This window comes from Parus major, chromosome 12 (assembly GCF_001522545.3).
Source record: "Parus major isolate Abel chromosome 12, Parus_major1.1, whole genome shotgun sequence".
In the NCBI taxonomy this organism is placed as follows: domain Eukaryota; kingdom Metazoa; phylum Chordata; class Aves; order Passeriformes; family Paridae; genus Parus; species Parus major.
In genome coordinates this window covers 17,730,742-17,746,865 of record NC_031781.1, presented here as the reverse complement: position 1 = coordinate 17,746,865, position 16,124 = coordinate 17,730,742, and the positions used below count along the sequence as shown (strand labels likewise).

Below are 16,124 nucleotides of genomic sequence, written 5' to 3'. Positions count from 1 at the left end.
GATGGCTTGGGACACTCCAAGTGTCACTTCAGTCTGCAGCCCTCCACGTTTCTTTTTGTTTCTCACGGAGGTTTTGATTCCTCCTTCATTTCCAGTTTCTCATTAAACTCCAATTTGGAAAATATTTCACTCCAGTGAAATTGCACCCCAGTGGAAGTGGAAATATTTCACTCCAGTGAAAATTTCCTGCAGTTTTTGGAAATCTGGAATTTCCACAGGCTTTGTGCACACAACCAACCTCAGGAAGCGCCTGCAGAGATTCACAGTTTGCTACAGGAATTTTGCACAAGCGCTGCTCACGGTGATGAACTGGAAATTCCATGTGTTCCTCATCAGAATCACACTTAATTGCAGCTAATTCCAGGGCTATCAGAGGAAGTGTTTGCACATTGCCTTATCACAGCCCCACTGGCAGCCACTGGCGCTTAGTTTCCCATTTATTTCATATCCAGTTCAAAGCTGCATGCCTTGGAATTCTCCACGGACCATTTCCAGCCATCTTCACAGATCTGGTGCCCATGTTCAGTTTCATTGAAGTCCCTGGGAAAATTTCCATAGATTTTAATTGAACAGGCTGTTCAGATTTGAATTTTTTTTTCTCTCCCCTCTGGCAATGAAACATTCCAACCACAAAATTCAAGACCATGGGAGCGTGGGTCTCCTGTTCTGTGGTGAAACTGAAAATCACCCCGGATTTTGTGAGATTTGCAAATAGGAAACATTTGGTGTGTTTTCCTCCTGAAACACACACCAGTTGTGTAGTGGGTCTGAGTGTGAAACTGCTGTGAATTATGCATTGGGATTTGCTAGAACAGGGATGGGAAAACAAAACTTATTTTGCATTTTATGTTAACATTGACAATTAAGTTTGTCTGTTGCTTTTTCTTCCTAAGAAAAAAAAATTACCATAATTTCCACATAATTACTAAAACAGTGGATCAGCCCATATTTGAAACAGGATTTCAGGCAGGGTAGATTTATTCCTATCCTGCCTATTACTGTTTTCACAGAATCAGGGAATCACTAAGGTTGGAAAAGACCTCCAAGATCAAGTCCAGCCACTGAATGAATGCACACCAGATTATTTGGGCCCCTAGATCTGTTTCTTCTGTGAAATAGAACCATTAAAGATGAAGAAGGGACATTGGCCATGATCCTCATCCTTTTTGAACTGTTGGGAAGACAAGGACAGGATGTGGAGGCAGCCAGAGAAGACCTGTTGGGTGACAGTCAGCGATGGATGCTCAGTGATTCCCAAATAATTGTGCCCCAATTCCAGGCATCTCCCAGGGCTGGCACATCCCTCCTGGGGTTCCTTCCCTCTTGGGCTCCTGATCCTGGTCAGATTCTAGGAATATTTTGTTTGCAGCACTAAAGATCTGTTTCCCCCCAGTTGCTGTGGCTGAGCCCGTCCAGGGGGGTTGTTATGAGTTCAGGAGCATTGGCCAGCAGTGAGATGCCTCCCATGGTATTGAAAAGAAATCTACAACAAAAGAAGTCCAGAAAGTTCAAGCCTACCTCAGGTTCACTGGTTTCTGCTCTATTCTTTCATGGTATTCATCTCCTCACCATGCAAGGCTGCAGAATTCAAACACATTTTCTCCAGGCTTTTTTTTTGCTGTACAAAACAATTCAATTAAATTAAAAAAAAAAAAGAAAAAGAAAAATATCCCCAAAACCCAACAAAACCCCACCAAAAATCCAAAAGAAACAAAAAAACCCACTACCAACCAGAAAAAAAAACAACGAACCTCCAAAATATTAAATGCTTTCCCTCCAAAAAAAACCCAAACAAAACCATCAAATATAAACCCAAAGCCAAACTATCTCTTTTACATTTTTAACACAGAGGTTCCCCACACCAACAGCCAAGTGAAACCCAATAATTGCCTGAGTTCCTCACAAAAATGAAGTCCTGACAGCATCAAATTTCAAAATTTTTACCCCTGGCAGAGCAAAAAGTAATCCCTCCTCCATGCCTGGCCAGGGCAAATAGGCATTGCTTAATGATTGGTATTCCCCTCCAGCCAAGAGAGTGTTAATTGAATGGATTCCATTACCATAGGAATAGCAAAAAACCAGATTAAAAACCAAGCCAGCTGTAAACTGAGCCAATGATTTTAATGGGAAGAAAATAAAAGCTGGCAATTGTGTGGTGAAGTGCATCAAAATGTTAATTTCTTGCAGTCAGATCCTTCTGAGCTAGTGGAGAGGGTGATGGAGATAAGGTCTGATAAAGCCCAGCAGAAGTTCTGGGCCCTGGTAATTGTGCAGTGGAACAAATGGGGAAAATGAGGAATATCTGCAGCAGTGTGGAATTAGTGCTGAAGTTCCAAAGGAGCACGTTTTGCTTTTGGTTTTACATCTGTGTAGGTCTGTGTACGTCTGTTTCAACTTGAAAATTGAAATGGATGTACACAGAATAAAATTCTATGTACTTGATTTATTGATTCTTCAGTGCAGCCAAGCAGGGCCCATCTGAGAACCAAACCTGACTGGTGCTGCTGGTTCCTCCCCAAAACACAGTGCCCAGGACCAAAATTAGCTGCACATTACAGCAACACACCTCAAAATACATTCACAGGGGAGCAGCAGAATGATCCTTCCCATTCCTTTTAGAAAATCCATGTTTTCTGTGATCCACATTTTAGTCAACAGTCACCTGAGGCAGAAGAAACAGTGGAAAATCCAGATTTAATTGCAAGTTATTCCAAAAATCCTCACCTTATGATATCCAGGCCATCCCATCCAGGTGTTTTATGAAGGGCTCAGCACAGCTGCAGCCTGATCCTGACTGTGTTTTTAGGAACTGGATAGTTTAGGATTTATTTAGGATAAATATCCTTCTCACTGGCAATGTGAAATAAGACATAGAAAGAGGATGATTAAAGAAAATCCCATTGCACTCCTGATGGAATCATGGTTCTTACAGCCTCCCTAAATGTTAAGGGATGGAGTATTGATTTTAGCCAGACAAATCCCGAAATTACAGGAGGCTCTCCAAGTCACACAGAGCACCCTGATGAGATCCTCTCAGCTCTTGTGCCTTACTCATAACCACAGAACGTCCTCAAAACTGCCCTGACGGGAGCATGAAGGAATGAGAGTCTGGGGAATTTTAAAATGTCAGAAATATGCAAATATTACGGATTAGTATTCCACAGAGAGCCATAATTTCCAGTGTTTGCACTCATTTTAGCATTCCTTTTAAATTAAAGGCACAATAGGTAAGCTGGCAGCATGCAGATGGTTTAAAGGGCTTGAAACATCCTTATTCATAATTTTGATTCTTTTCCTAACAGAACCTATTCCGAACCCATTTTTTTGTGCTCCTTCAGAGGTAACAGGATTGGGTCTAGAAGCGAAATTCAGCAGGAAACCAGCAGGTGATTTGACTTAATGGGTTTGCATATTTTAAACACAAATAATCCCAGTTAATAACATCCCTTCAGACACATTAACACACCTTGGTGCTCAGGCACCGGGCTGTGTGGGGATGATGGCAAGGGAACAAACCTGCAATCCCCAGGGAACAGGCACAGGAGGAATGTGCCACTTAGGAGAGCCCTGGAGCGCATCTGAAGAGCATCACTGCGCTCCAGTAAATGCAGCTGGGGGCAGATGAAGGATGTCACACTTGCACTGCACTGCCAGAGGAGCTCTAGAAGGAGAGATGCAGGAAGGGAATCAGGGATTTGGCAAAATGGGTTAAAAACATCCCCAGGGTGAGGGAGGGGTGGGTTTAGAGCCAGCCAGCAGCAAACACTGAGCACTGACTGCACTCTGACCTGCAAGGGTCTCCCTCTCCTGGGGAATTTTGGGTTCAGGTTCATCTTTAGAAGTTGACTGAAATTGCTGGGGATTGGTGTGGAGGGGGGAAGATCCCCGTTCCCTTTGCCCCTCTGCCTGAGGAGGAGCTGACACACATCAGAGCAGCCTCACGGGTCAGGCTGGGTGTAAACCACAAACCTGGGCTGGAGCTGGATACCCTCACACCCCTCTGGGTGTGCTGAGCTGTGGTTTATCCTCTCCCCCTGACTTTGACCCTTCTCCTGGCCTCAGGACTCACACCTTTGCTGTGACAACCTCCTTGCTCTGACCGAGCCGTGGACAGACACCACTACAGGAATAAAAGGATTTTGGGAGCTCCTCTTCATCCCTCAGCTCTCAGGGTATGGACTCTGTGCTTCCCAGAGGCTCGGGGGTCTCCTCCTCTCCCACCAGTGCCCAGACACAGCTGCTTTGTTGGCTCCTCGAATGAAGAGCCGGGAGCTGAGCCTTGTTGAGCTGGCCCCAGAGAGAACCTGTTGCCCAGCCCAGCTCAGGTGGAGCCCATATGGCATCTGCAGCTCCTTTGGGGCCGCTCCAGCACGGGCTGAGCTCCAGCAGCCAGCCAGCTGGGAATTTAGATGTCAAAGAGAAGATGAAAGACATCTATTTCTCCCTCTTAAAGATGTTTGTCCCTTCCCTGTTGCTTCAAGGACTCAGCCCTGGTGTGCCCAGCAGCGCATTCCTGGTGGAGCCTCACCAGCTAATGGATTTCCCCTTGCTGAGCAGGGGGAAAACACAGGAAAACAACCCAAAGAAACAAAAGCTTATCCTATTAGCTGCTTGTCAATTATCCTTGATGGGTGACTGTGCCAGTGGCCAGGGGGAGATGCTGGCAGGTGTAATTACTGGCTCCTTTTTGCAGGGTTATAACCCCTGACTTGCAAGGCCTGTCTTCAGGTACAAAAGAAAGAGAAATCACTGAATAAATTATGATGAGCGTCTGCCCTGCATAAATAAGGACGATTTCAACTGAAACCGGATAATTTTAATTGCAAAAGCATTTTATTCTCAGTCCTTCACCCATCATGTTGGGTGATGTGAGCAAATATCCTCACAAAGAGTGATCTCTTGTTAAAAAATGCAGGCACCAGGACAGAATGTTACAAGGGAAAATATTTATGTGGAAAACTATTGCATGTCTGGTTGACAAGAATCTACTTGTGCTTATTACAAAAAGCTACAGCGCAGTTTAAAGCTGACAATCCATTACTAGAAATCCATCTTTTGCTTAGGATGATAAAGCAAGATTGAATTATAGATTTCACAGCTGCAATTCTGACATTCTGCATTTAAACCCACACCTTCTGCTTTTCCAAAGCTTTTTTAATCCATTCATTTGAAATAAATGGTCACGCTCAAAAAATTGCTTCAATTCGTTTTTTGTTACAGGAAATGTAGCAACACAATCCCCAAAATTCCTCACAGACCTTGTTAAAAAAAAAAAGCTTTCTCATCAAAACCTAATTTTTAACATTTATTCAGCTTTTTATGTTTAATTTGATTTGTGAACAAGCACTTTCCTAAGTGCATGGCTGCTCTCCTTATTTAATTCAAATTTGCAGAGAGGGCTCAGATGTAGTTCCACGTTGGGCAGGATTCTGATTTCAGACCACTGCCATTCAAACATGACAATTTAGTCACACGTGAAATCCATCTAATCCACGGATCTCAATGCCAGTGAATAGGGCAAGTTTGTTACCCACGTTCTTCCACTAAATTAAACCTCTCTGTCTTGTGTGAAGCCATTTAAAATTGTGATTCCCGTTCACTGCACCTTGCTCCTGCTGTGCCCCAGAGCTGAGCAGCCGCAATTCCCGACCAGCTCCCCCAAACTGGTGGAATCCCAGCTCTGCTGGGGTCACTTTGGTAATTCAGTGACAAATAAAAGCAGCTAAATCAGCCAAACCTCACATCCCTCCTCCTCCTCCAGCTCCATCCAAACAGATGTGTGTGGGGGACAGGGAAAGACTTCCCGACTCAGCCCCCGAAATCTGACAAAAAAGTTCAACATTCAAGCTGCAGCAAATGTTAATGAGGCCGGCGGCTTTTGTGCGAGCTGAATGCCGGCACTCAGGCTGTTTGTGGGCACTGATGCATCCAGTGTTAATTGTGAGCACTGAGGGCACCTCGAATGAACCCCAGCCTCCCTCCCTCCTCATCCCCCTGCAGGCTCCAGGACACAACAAGAAGTTCATCTGCCAGCATCTCCTCCTAAGCCAGGCTCCTTCAGAAATTGTTAGAGGAAAGGACAGGCAGTGCTGGAGGAAATTTAAGGATTTTAGTGGTTTTTTTTTTCTTTATCACCCCAAGCTGCCATCGCTGCTCTGCTCTCAGCTCTTCTCACCTGAGGGGAAACCTGCCCAGCTCTGTCCCCTTCTGTGGGGGTTCTGTGTGAGTGAGAAGCTGTAGCTAATTTATTATTCCTATGATCAACATATACTTTACAGGATTTTACAGAAATATTCTGTATCTCAGACTTTTGCCCCGCTCTTCCTCTTGCCTGCTCACACAGGGGCAGAGATCGTGTGCCATCCTTCCACCAGTGTAATTCTATATGCTAGCAAACCTCTGCTTCAGCCCTCCACAGAAATATTTAAGCACCACAATTCAGGGATTCATTAAAGATTTCAGCTTAAACAACCAGCCCCAATTAAAGTCCACAGTTTCATTTGCAGAGTGTAAGAATAAGTCCTGCCACATCCATTTGCTGTGTGAGGCAATAACTCTCTCAGTGGATGCTCTGCATGAGTGTAGGAAAACACCTGGCTCATCCCCTTGGAAGCCCACACGACCATCTGCAGGACATGAGAAAATATTAAAAAGTAAAACAGCCCCCAGGGAAAAGCCATGCATCAGCAGACAGAGCCACAGCCCCGCTGCAGGTTAAACCCCATGAAAATAAAGCACTGCTGGTGTCCCTGGGCACGGCAATTTCCTTCACTGCTTGCCTGTGAGGATTCCTGCTTTGGGCTCAGAGCAGGGGGATGAGAACAGGTGCCAGGAGCAGCACAAACCCCGAGTGCAGCCCTGGCTGGGCAGAGATGCTGAGCTCACACGTGGGGAGGGAATGGGAGCACAGAGCTGAGCTCAGGTGGTGTGGAGCTGAACAGCACCAGGGGGACAATGCCAGCTCAGCCCCCGTCCTCAGCTAACACAGAGAGCTCATGGATGCACCAAGCAGAAGGCTGAGACCTCGGGGATCCATAACAAATATTTACCCTGAGAACAAACTCCCAAACCCAAATCTGTGCAATCTGGACCTGCAGAGTTCAGAAGCTTCAGCTGCAGAAGAGCGAGGACAGGAAGGGTCACTCCTGCCAGGCACAATGGGGCTCAAGAGCCCCGTGGATCTGCCACAGAACTGGCCAGGGTTGTCACACCTATTTCATCTTTATAACATTCCAAACCCCATCACATTCAGCCTGTAGTTTGTTGTTTTTTTCTTTAAGAGAGGGTGGCTAAACTCCATCACCCTGAAATGGTAGAAATAAACATTTTCTCAGTCAAATTCTTTCTTTCTAACTGGAGCCAACCTCAGGAGCTCTCATTGCTCTGTTGTGAGCACACACACAAATACCCTCGGCTCCTGTTCCAAAAGCACTGCAAAACGCTGTTTAAAGGAAAAAATCCCTAAGAATTGTGATTTTTTTATTTTTTATTTTTTGGCAGCTGTTTTAATAACAGCTTGTTTGCTTTTAATCCCCATGTCTAGAAATGTTTAAAGTCAGGTTGGACAGAGCTTGGAGCAGCCTGGGATAAGGGAAGGTGTCTCTGCCCATGGCAGGGGGGTTGGATGAGAAGATCCTTTCCAATCCAAACTGATCAAAGATTCTATGACTAATCAACACAGAACCAAAAATAACAATGAAAGATTGTAGCAATTTCATTACTGTTTTGATAAAAGTCTCAAGTTTCTCCCTAACTGGGGAGAAAAATCCCAAGAACAAAAAGTCACCTAGCTCCACGTTCAATAAACTTCCAAACTTTTTGAAAATTGAAGTGGAATCTATTTTGCCCCAAAGTGGAACTTTATCATAAAGGACCCAAACTCTGACTTAAAGTTTTCTTTTGTTAGAAAGCCCACTAAAGATTAGGGGAGGAAGGTTACATTTGTATTAAAAAGAGGATTTTTAATAGGCAGCAAGATGAGTAGACAGCATTTTTACCTCCTGATCATTCAGATGGAGTGAAAGATCTTATCCTGCTGCTATAGATGGAGTTGGTTTAAATCCTTAGCAGCCAGATTTTATTTCTAAGGTATTTTTCCTCATTGGCCATTCTGTCCTACACATTTGTACTCTGGGAGACACTCCTAGGCAGCAGCACTACTTTAAAAACTGATGTTAAAGCTTCTCATTGAAGTGTCACAATTACAAGCCCTAAACCTTGCCTTTTCATGCAGGCTGATTTAGCAGCCTCTGTACTTTGAGAAACCCAAATTCCATTACCAAAGAGCCCCTGCCAATGACATGATATTACACAGCATGAAATCGCTCCGACACCTCATCTTCCAAGGGTCTTACACGACAAAAAGAATCAGAAAATCTACACTCTCATCATATCTTGAATTTTTTCCAATTTCCAAGCCTAAACAAGACAAGAGGCTGTTTTCTGAGCCCTGCATGCATCAGCATCATTCAGTATAGGGAGCAATTTTCTGTTTGAAAAGAAACCACACTGGGATTCTAAATTAATATTAAAACCAACCCTCACACTCTTGTTGTCTCCCCAAAGAAACAGAGTTCTGAGCTGGGAAAGGAAAGGAGGTGGATTCAGCAGATGCAGACATTCCCCTGAATATTGCTCTCAGAAAACCAGAATAACAACAAAGCCCTGAGGTATTATCTGCTTTCTACCTGAAAGAATTGGAAAGTGGCTCAATCTGCATTCTCCTCACAACATTTTCTTCTGATTTGCAGAGACACAAGACCATCACAGCAGGACTCACAGGCAGCAGTGTCAAAGACTCACAGGTGACACTGTCAGAGCTCCAGATCTGGCTCTACAGTACCCCAGAGAGGGAACACTTATCATTTGTCTAATAAAATATAGAGAGAGAAGGGAAATCTAGTCATGGAAAAGTGAACCACAGGCAAAAGCAGATTTTACTTCCTTCAGCACACACAGCCAGGATGTTAAACTCAGTACCTGCACTTCAGCCCAGGCAGAGCAGGGATTTCAGGAGGGAAAAAAAGGTCAGAAAAACACCCACTTGTTCCAGGGTGATGTGATCAGCTGTCTCTGTCCATGTGGCTTTGGTCAAGCTGGATCCTTCTCTCACCCAGGAGCTCAAGTCCTGGAGCCAGCGACCCCCAGGCTGAGTTTAGGAGAGGTTTATCCTTCCCACACAAGGAAATGCAGCTCTCCACCATCACTAGAAAACATGAGAAGCAGAACAAGTTAAATCTGAGCCTGTCAAGTTTCACAATTGAATTTTTTACCGAAGGAAGGGACCTCAAAAACAGCCTGGAAAGGGCCAGACCTTCGTGTCCTCTTCATCACCATCTGCAGGAGCTCTGCTGACGTTGGGACAGCTCAGAAGCAGCTGGTGACACGTTCAGCAGAACTAAACATGAACTAAAATTCCCTGAGACAATCCTCAGAGCTGAACAACCACAGTGCCAAGACTGGAAGGAAGGAAATCTCAGATCGTGGAGTGGAAATGAACTGATGTAGAGAAAGCTGAGGCAAATGGGTCACAGGTCACTTCCATTCAACACTTTGAGCTTTTTAACTCTGAGCCAAAACTCATAACAGGATGTATTTCATATGGATTTTCATGGAAAAAATGGCAATATCCACAGAAACTGTACTGGGAAATAGTTCTGAAGGTTATTCTTCAATTTTCTTTTGCATTATTACAACCCACACCAAGTAGATGAATAAACCAAGAGTGTAAATAATAAAAGTAACCCACCAAAAATAAAACACTAGAGGCAGTTTGTTGCTTGGTTACAATTTTATGGTGCACACACCCAGGGTTAGCAGTGATATTGTCTGACTCAGCTCTTGGGAGAAGATCTAAATCCCAGTAATTCCCCAATAACTCCAGCCCACACCAGCCTGCAGTGAAGCATTTGCAATATAGGAACAGCCATGTAATGAATGCCAGGCTGGAGCCTTGACTCTCCCAGTAAATAAATACATCCCAGTAAATAAATACTGGGCTGATAAATAAATAACTGTGTCCCTCTCAGGCTGGAGTGAGGGCAGGGCCAAGGACACCCCCTGCCCTCACCCCTTCCCCAACAAATTTGTGATTTAAAACATCCCAGGTGCTTCCCTGGCACCTTTTTTCTTTTGCAGCAGCAGCAGCACAAAGGAATAACTGGTATTTAATGAAGAATAACACAAAAGAGGAGAAATTCCATCGGCAGATTGCAGCTCCAGCCTTTAATCTTCATTAAGGATTCAAACACAAGCATCCAAGGCAAGATTCAAGTGGGATGATGAAATTCCTTTTGTTTAATGGATAACAATCAAGGAACACATAATCCCTTATCGAAGTGATTCTGCAACTCCTCTGTCCCTTTTATGTGCATTATACACCCTAATGGGTTTTACAGCAATTTAGGCCACAAGACAAAGCATCTGGAAAAGACTAATTTACAACAATGTTGCTCTAAGAGTAACAAATCCCACCCACAACACTGAAATATTGGGAGCTGTAGGCATTTCATCTCCCAGTCCTGTAAATACTCTTCAGAAAAAGAATTTCTAGACAACAAGGAAACCTCCCCAGCTCTGTTGCATTTCTTCGTGGCATCATTTCCCTTTTAATTGCTATCTTTTTGAACAGCAGGCTGATTTCACTCATTAATGAGATTATCTCCCATTAATGGAGATATTTCCCATGTCCTTCCTCGATGTCCTTGCAGGATATTAATGCCACACAAAGTGTTCAGCCCTTAAATGGGATTTTGAATTAAGAGCGATTTCAAGGGTAAAAAAATACCATAAACAATACAGAATAAGTCATTGAGAAGGTAAATACAAACAGCTTATAGATTTCAGGGAGGAAAATCATGATCTCTGTGTGTGTGTGTGCAGGCAAGGCAAGCAAGGAAATGAGGAATGTATGGAAAAACTGGGATCAGGGTTCCCTTTTCCCTTTAAGTGCATGCCAAGCTGTGAGGCTGAGGTGCATTTGTGTTGGGAGATCTCTGCTGATCACAGCTCTGTTCTGTCAAGTAAAACCCTGTAAACACAGCTCCAAGCAATGCCTCTCCCCACAGCGTTATTCAGATCCTCTTGAATTTAAAGGATGTCTTTCCAGGCTTTCCTGAGCCATTTTCAGGAGCACTCTCAAGTTCTCCAGGACTGCACGTAGCTTAGGAACCTTGCTGCTATCCACACTCAGTCATTAACTTTACCTCACAGCCTCTCACTGCTCCTGGAAGCTTTTTTGAATAAATCCTTGCTGGAGCAAAGCAGATCTTATGGGAGGTGGAATAATTTTCTCTAAGAAAAGCGCTGTTGAGAGAAAATCCACCAAAAACCCATTCAGCAGCTGAAATGGTTAATTGCCTGCTGAGACTAGGACTCTTTTTACCCCTGACAAGCATCTCACAGTAACTTTTGTAGGAGCTGATTATCCACATTTGGGTTCTCACAGGGAAAGGCAAAGACTCATTGGGTGAATTGTTAATATTCTCTTTGCACCTGCAGTCTCCTACTGACAGACAAATTTTCCAACCTCTTCACCATTCTCCGAGTCTTCTCTGTACTCCCTGAAATTTCTAAATTGCATGAATTGTGTGAATGCTACCCTGCTCATAAATCCTGGGATGTGTGTGACCTTTTGGTCACCCACTTTCATGGGATCTATTTTTCTATTGACTATTAAAGAGAAGTTTTCATGCAATTTTTCAACTGTTTTGCAGGCCTTAACCAACTGCATATTACTCCCATTGATCTAAAAAGACCTGACAGGAAATAAAAATGAAAATTCAAAGCACTGTTTAAAGGATATTAAATATCCTGAATGGATTCAGATGTTGCCCAGTCTCTTGCCTGAAAACCACCTAAATCTGAAGAAACCAACCCAAAAGCAGGAATGCCAAATGAAAGGAAGAGCTCAGGTTCTCCTGCATGGTTTAGGGTTAGACACCAAAAAAGTGTGGATCCCACAGATTCCATAATTCCATCCAAGTCTTTCATAGCTGCTCTACTGGAATTGCATCTCTGATTGTACCACAATTTCTCCCTCCACCTTCTCCCCTGCCTGCAAAGGATTTAGCAAGGTGAAGGTTGAACAAATTTATAATTTTTTTGCTGTGTTATGGAGAGCTGAGGGCTGCAGTGGGGATTGCAGGGATTTCCATCCCATCATCAGGGAGCAGGAGCTGGGATCTCATTCCCTTTGATTTCCCTGGTTCCAACACCCAAACCAGGACTCTGCAGGGCCAGACTTCATCCCTCTGCGTTATTTGCTGCTGGCAGGGTTTTCAGGGCTAATTTCAGTTAGAGGCTGGGTTTTATTTTTCTTTTTTTATGGCTGTGTGACCAAGCACTCTCCCCACTCTCTGCTCAATAGATTTATGCTGTGTGGAGCTACATCTGTTTCAATGCCTTAAACTGCTCCAATCTGAGCACTATTGACATTTTCATTATGTGTGAGTTGACAGTACATGGCTGTATTAAGGGATTTCCAACCCTGGCTGGGAGGGGTGTGATCTTTCCTTGCAGAGATTTCTCCCAGATAATGCCTTTCAGAAGGACAAAATGATAATGCAAAAAAAAAACCAACAAAAAATATAAAATTGGGATGTTTTAGTCAGCGTAAGAGGAGAAAATCACAGCAACCTTGTGAAATAAGTGCTGGCTGGAGAGCAAGGTACGTGGCATTAATATATATCAGTATCTATATTCCAGAAGGAGAAAGCCAAAGACTATAATTAGCTCTGAAGCTAAAGTATGAGCAGCATAATAATAACTATTAGTCTAAAAAGGAATATAATGAATAAAAGCTCAATTCACAAAGGAACACAGTGTTAATATTGAAATTTGGACATGGGGAAATGGTAAGCTGTAAAAGAGGAGCATTTAATGACTCTTTGTGTCTGGGCAATTTATTCAGGATAGATTTAAAAAAAAAAAATAGGAACAATTATCATTTACAAGAACAAGGAGTGTTTTAAACATGTTTGGTCATCGTTTACCAAATCAAGCATTGCCTTTGATGAGTCTCCGGTGTGCACGTGCACAACCTGTGCTGCACAAACACACACACAAAATATACATATTAAATATTCACATTAAACCTGACATTTCCCCCACAGCAGTTAAAAAATGAGTGGAGAAAAATGCTGGAAAAGAGAAAAACCAAACTTCACAGGAGATCTCCCTAGTTGTTCTCCAGATCTGACCTTGAATGCTCCTCCCATGATTGTCACTAAGTGCTTCCTCCTGTTATTGACCAATTATTTACACATTTCTATTCAAACCTAAGGCTTGAGAAAAGGGGGAAAGGGAGGGAAGATAATGTGGCTTTAAAAGCTCCCTCTTGTTCTGGATCCAGACAAAGATAAGTTGGTTAAACAGCACAAACTAAAAAAGACAAAGAGTGATGCCTGTGTTGATATTACCCCAACAATCCCAGGTTTGTTAGGAGAAGCCAAGATCAAAGCATGGGCATTTCTCAGTCCAAGCCAACATCCCAGATCATACTGTGATATTTCCAGTTTAAACAGTTGTTTCCTATAAGATTTACAGCATAATCAGTCGATCCTTTTTAACAAAAAACTGGTGAGCATTCAGCTCCTTCCTGCTGAGTTTGCAGTGGAAGAGAGTGAGACAGAAGGAGAATTGCTCTGAGCCCTGAGCTGACAAACCACTCACATTCTTGTCCTCTGGCTCCATCACCTCTCCTTTGATTCCATCAGTGCCTCACCACTCAAGACATTAAAACATTTCTGGTGCTGCACTAAAAGCTCTTGACCTGACCCACGTGTCTGTTCTTCTTCCTCCACACTCTCCCTTCAACTTTTCCCATTCCTTTCCCTGCTTCTGCATTAATATTTACACAAATTTCCCTGTATCATGTAATGATATGTAATTCTCTGTCATCCTGTCACCTGCACTTAAAATAATCTGCTGGTTTTCACTCCCAATTATGCTATCTCACCAGACAAATATCTCCTTATAAAATATGAAATAAATAAAAAACTCTCTTTCATAAATGGATGCTCCTCACCGGTGATAACAATGAGCTTTTATGATTTACATGGCAGCTTGCTAGAAACTTCATGAATATTTTTTCCCTCACATCTCACATGAAATATATATAATTAATACTTTTCAAAATGGTTCAAACCCAATCCATGCAGGAAGGTTGTAGAGTCGTAGCAGCACAGAATGGTTTGAGTTGGAAAGGACCTTTAGGATCATCCAATTCCACCCTCTGCCATGGCAGGGACACCTCCCACTGTCCCAGGCTGCTCCAAGCCTGCCCTTGGACATTTCCAGGGATCCAGGGACAGCCCCAGCTGCTCTGGGAATCTGTACCAGGCCCTCCCCACCCTCCCAGGGAAGAATTTCTTCCCAGTATCTAATTTAAATCTCCAAGTTTTAACTTGTCTGCAAACCAAGAGAGCTTTTCTAAAGGTTCTGACGTTTTCATTTCCATCAGGTTGAAAGCAAGCGTAAATTTCTACCTGTTTGTTAAAATAAGTCACTTTAAAGCCAGAGTCAGATGAGTTCCACACCCAATCAAGACTGGCTGACCCAGGCTGACCCTACAAAAGCAATTTTGTGGAACCTGTAGAAGTGGAGTGGGCAGAATTACAGGGAACAAGGATCGCCTGTTTTCTATACAACATTCTGCCAGCACTTCAATAACACAGAATTCAACAGCATCGACCGACCAAATCTGGTTTTACATCAGAAAAGAGCCCAGAAACTTGGGATTTTCTCCCAAGAGCTGTGTCATTTGAGGCTAAATCTTCCACATATAACACAAAACAACACCATGAATTTGAATTTGCGGCATATTTGGAGAGTCTCTCAAGAGTTCACACCACCGTGACGTGCAAGATTGACAAGGGGGACTAAAAGTGAGTGTAGCTGTAGACAAGGCAATTAACATCTCTGTTCTGTGCTCTTGATCCAGCTGATCCCTCTGCTAACAAACCTTCCAAAGCCAGCCCAGAAAACGTTTGATAATCGTGCAAGATGAAACAGAAAACAGCCAAATAATCAATTAAACAGAGTCTTGCAAGGCCTGCTTTGAGGATCAAGAAAGAGCAGGGAGATCAAATGAAGAAAGAAATTATAATTTACAGTCAGGGAAACTCTGTTAGATGTTTATTTGAAGTCCAAACTGATAACATAATCCCACAAAACAGGGACTTCAGCATCCTGGAGGGATGAGAATGAGCCTCTCTTGCTGGAGAAAAACTTCCAGTGCAGGACTGGGTGTGACCCTCAGCCACAGCAGGGCCTGGGTTCAGTCAGCTGGGAAACTGAAAAAAAAGAGCTTTTACAGGGGAAAAATGGAACACAGCAGCACTTTGACTTGTGAGAGCTGCAGCAAATCGTGATGGGGTAAAACAAGGTGATGGGAGTAACAGAGAAGGAGAAGAATTAAAGTGTCCTTGTCTTACCTCATCCTGTAAACTCAGGAAAATCTGATGGAAACCAGCTACAAAGAACATAAAACCTGGAAATAAATATTATTCTATTTCACTTCATCTCTAGGTGTTTTGTGTGTTGGAGTACCCTGCTTTTTTTCCTAAATAGATGTTTTTTCCTGTAGCTAGACTAATTAAATTAACGAGTCATTATAACATTTCAATCAACATACACAAAAATCCCCAAAACAAAACACACACCAAAAAAAAAAAAACCCCAAAGCAAAAAGCCCCAAAACCAACCAAAAAGCCCACCAAATCCAAAACCTCTGCCATCATTCCTGTTGGCTGGTCATATATTTCAAGTAATAAACACAAGCATGAGATTTGATAAAGAATGAAAAGAAAAACACCCAAATCCTTTTGCTGTCCTTCCCTTTTCTGCTTGATTCCTGAAATATTTAAATCCTATTTTTTCATTCAGCTGGGACTTGTAACAGTCATTACCCTGTAGGAAGCAATTCACCAGACAAAGCATTAAACAGAGTTAACAGCAGCCCCACTGGGTCTTTTTGGTCAATAATCTTTCAAAATTTCAAATTGCCACATTTGGAGACTTCAGGTGAGCTGTGAAAGTGCTGTCTTTATCCACAGAAATATTTTTATATAAAGAAAGAATAGTGAGGAATTTATGGAGTAAAACTGATACATTCAATATCCCAC

General features: G+C 43.0%; 1 long non-coding RNA gene across 1 annotated transcript; it reads right to left on the bottom strand.

The window, feature by feature from the left end:
• Positions 1-2,659, bottom strand: LOC117245078. The gene is made up of 3 exons (XR_004499274.1): positions 2,567-2,659; positions 1,519-1,618; positions 1-540 (listed from the first exon to the last, which is right to left on the bottom strand). It is a non-coding gene; the product is annotated as an uncharacterized LOC117245078 (long non-coding RNA).
• Between the last annotated feature and the right edge of the window lie 13,465 nt (positions 2,660-16,124).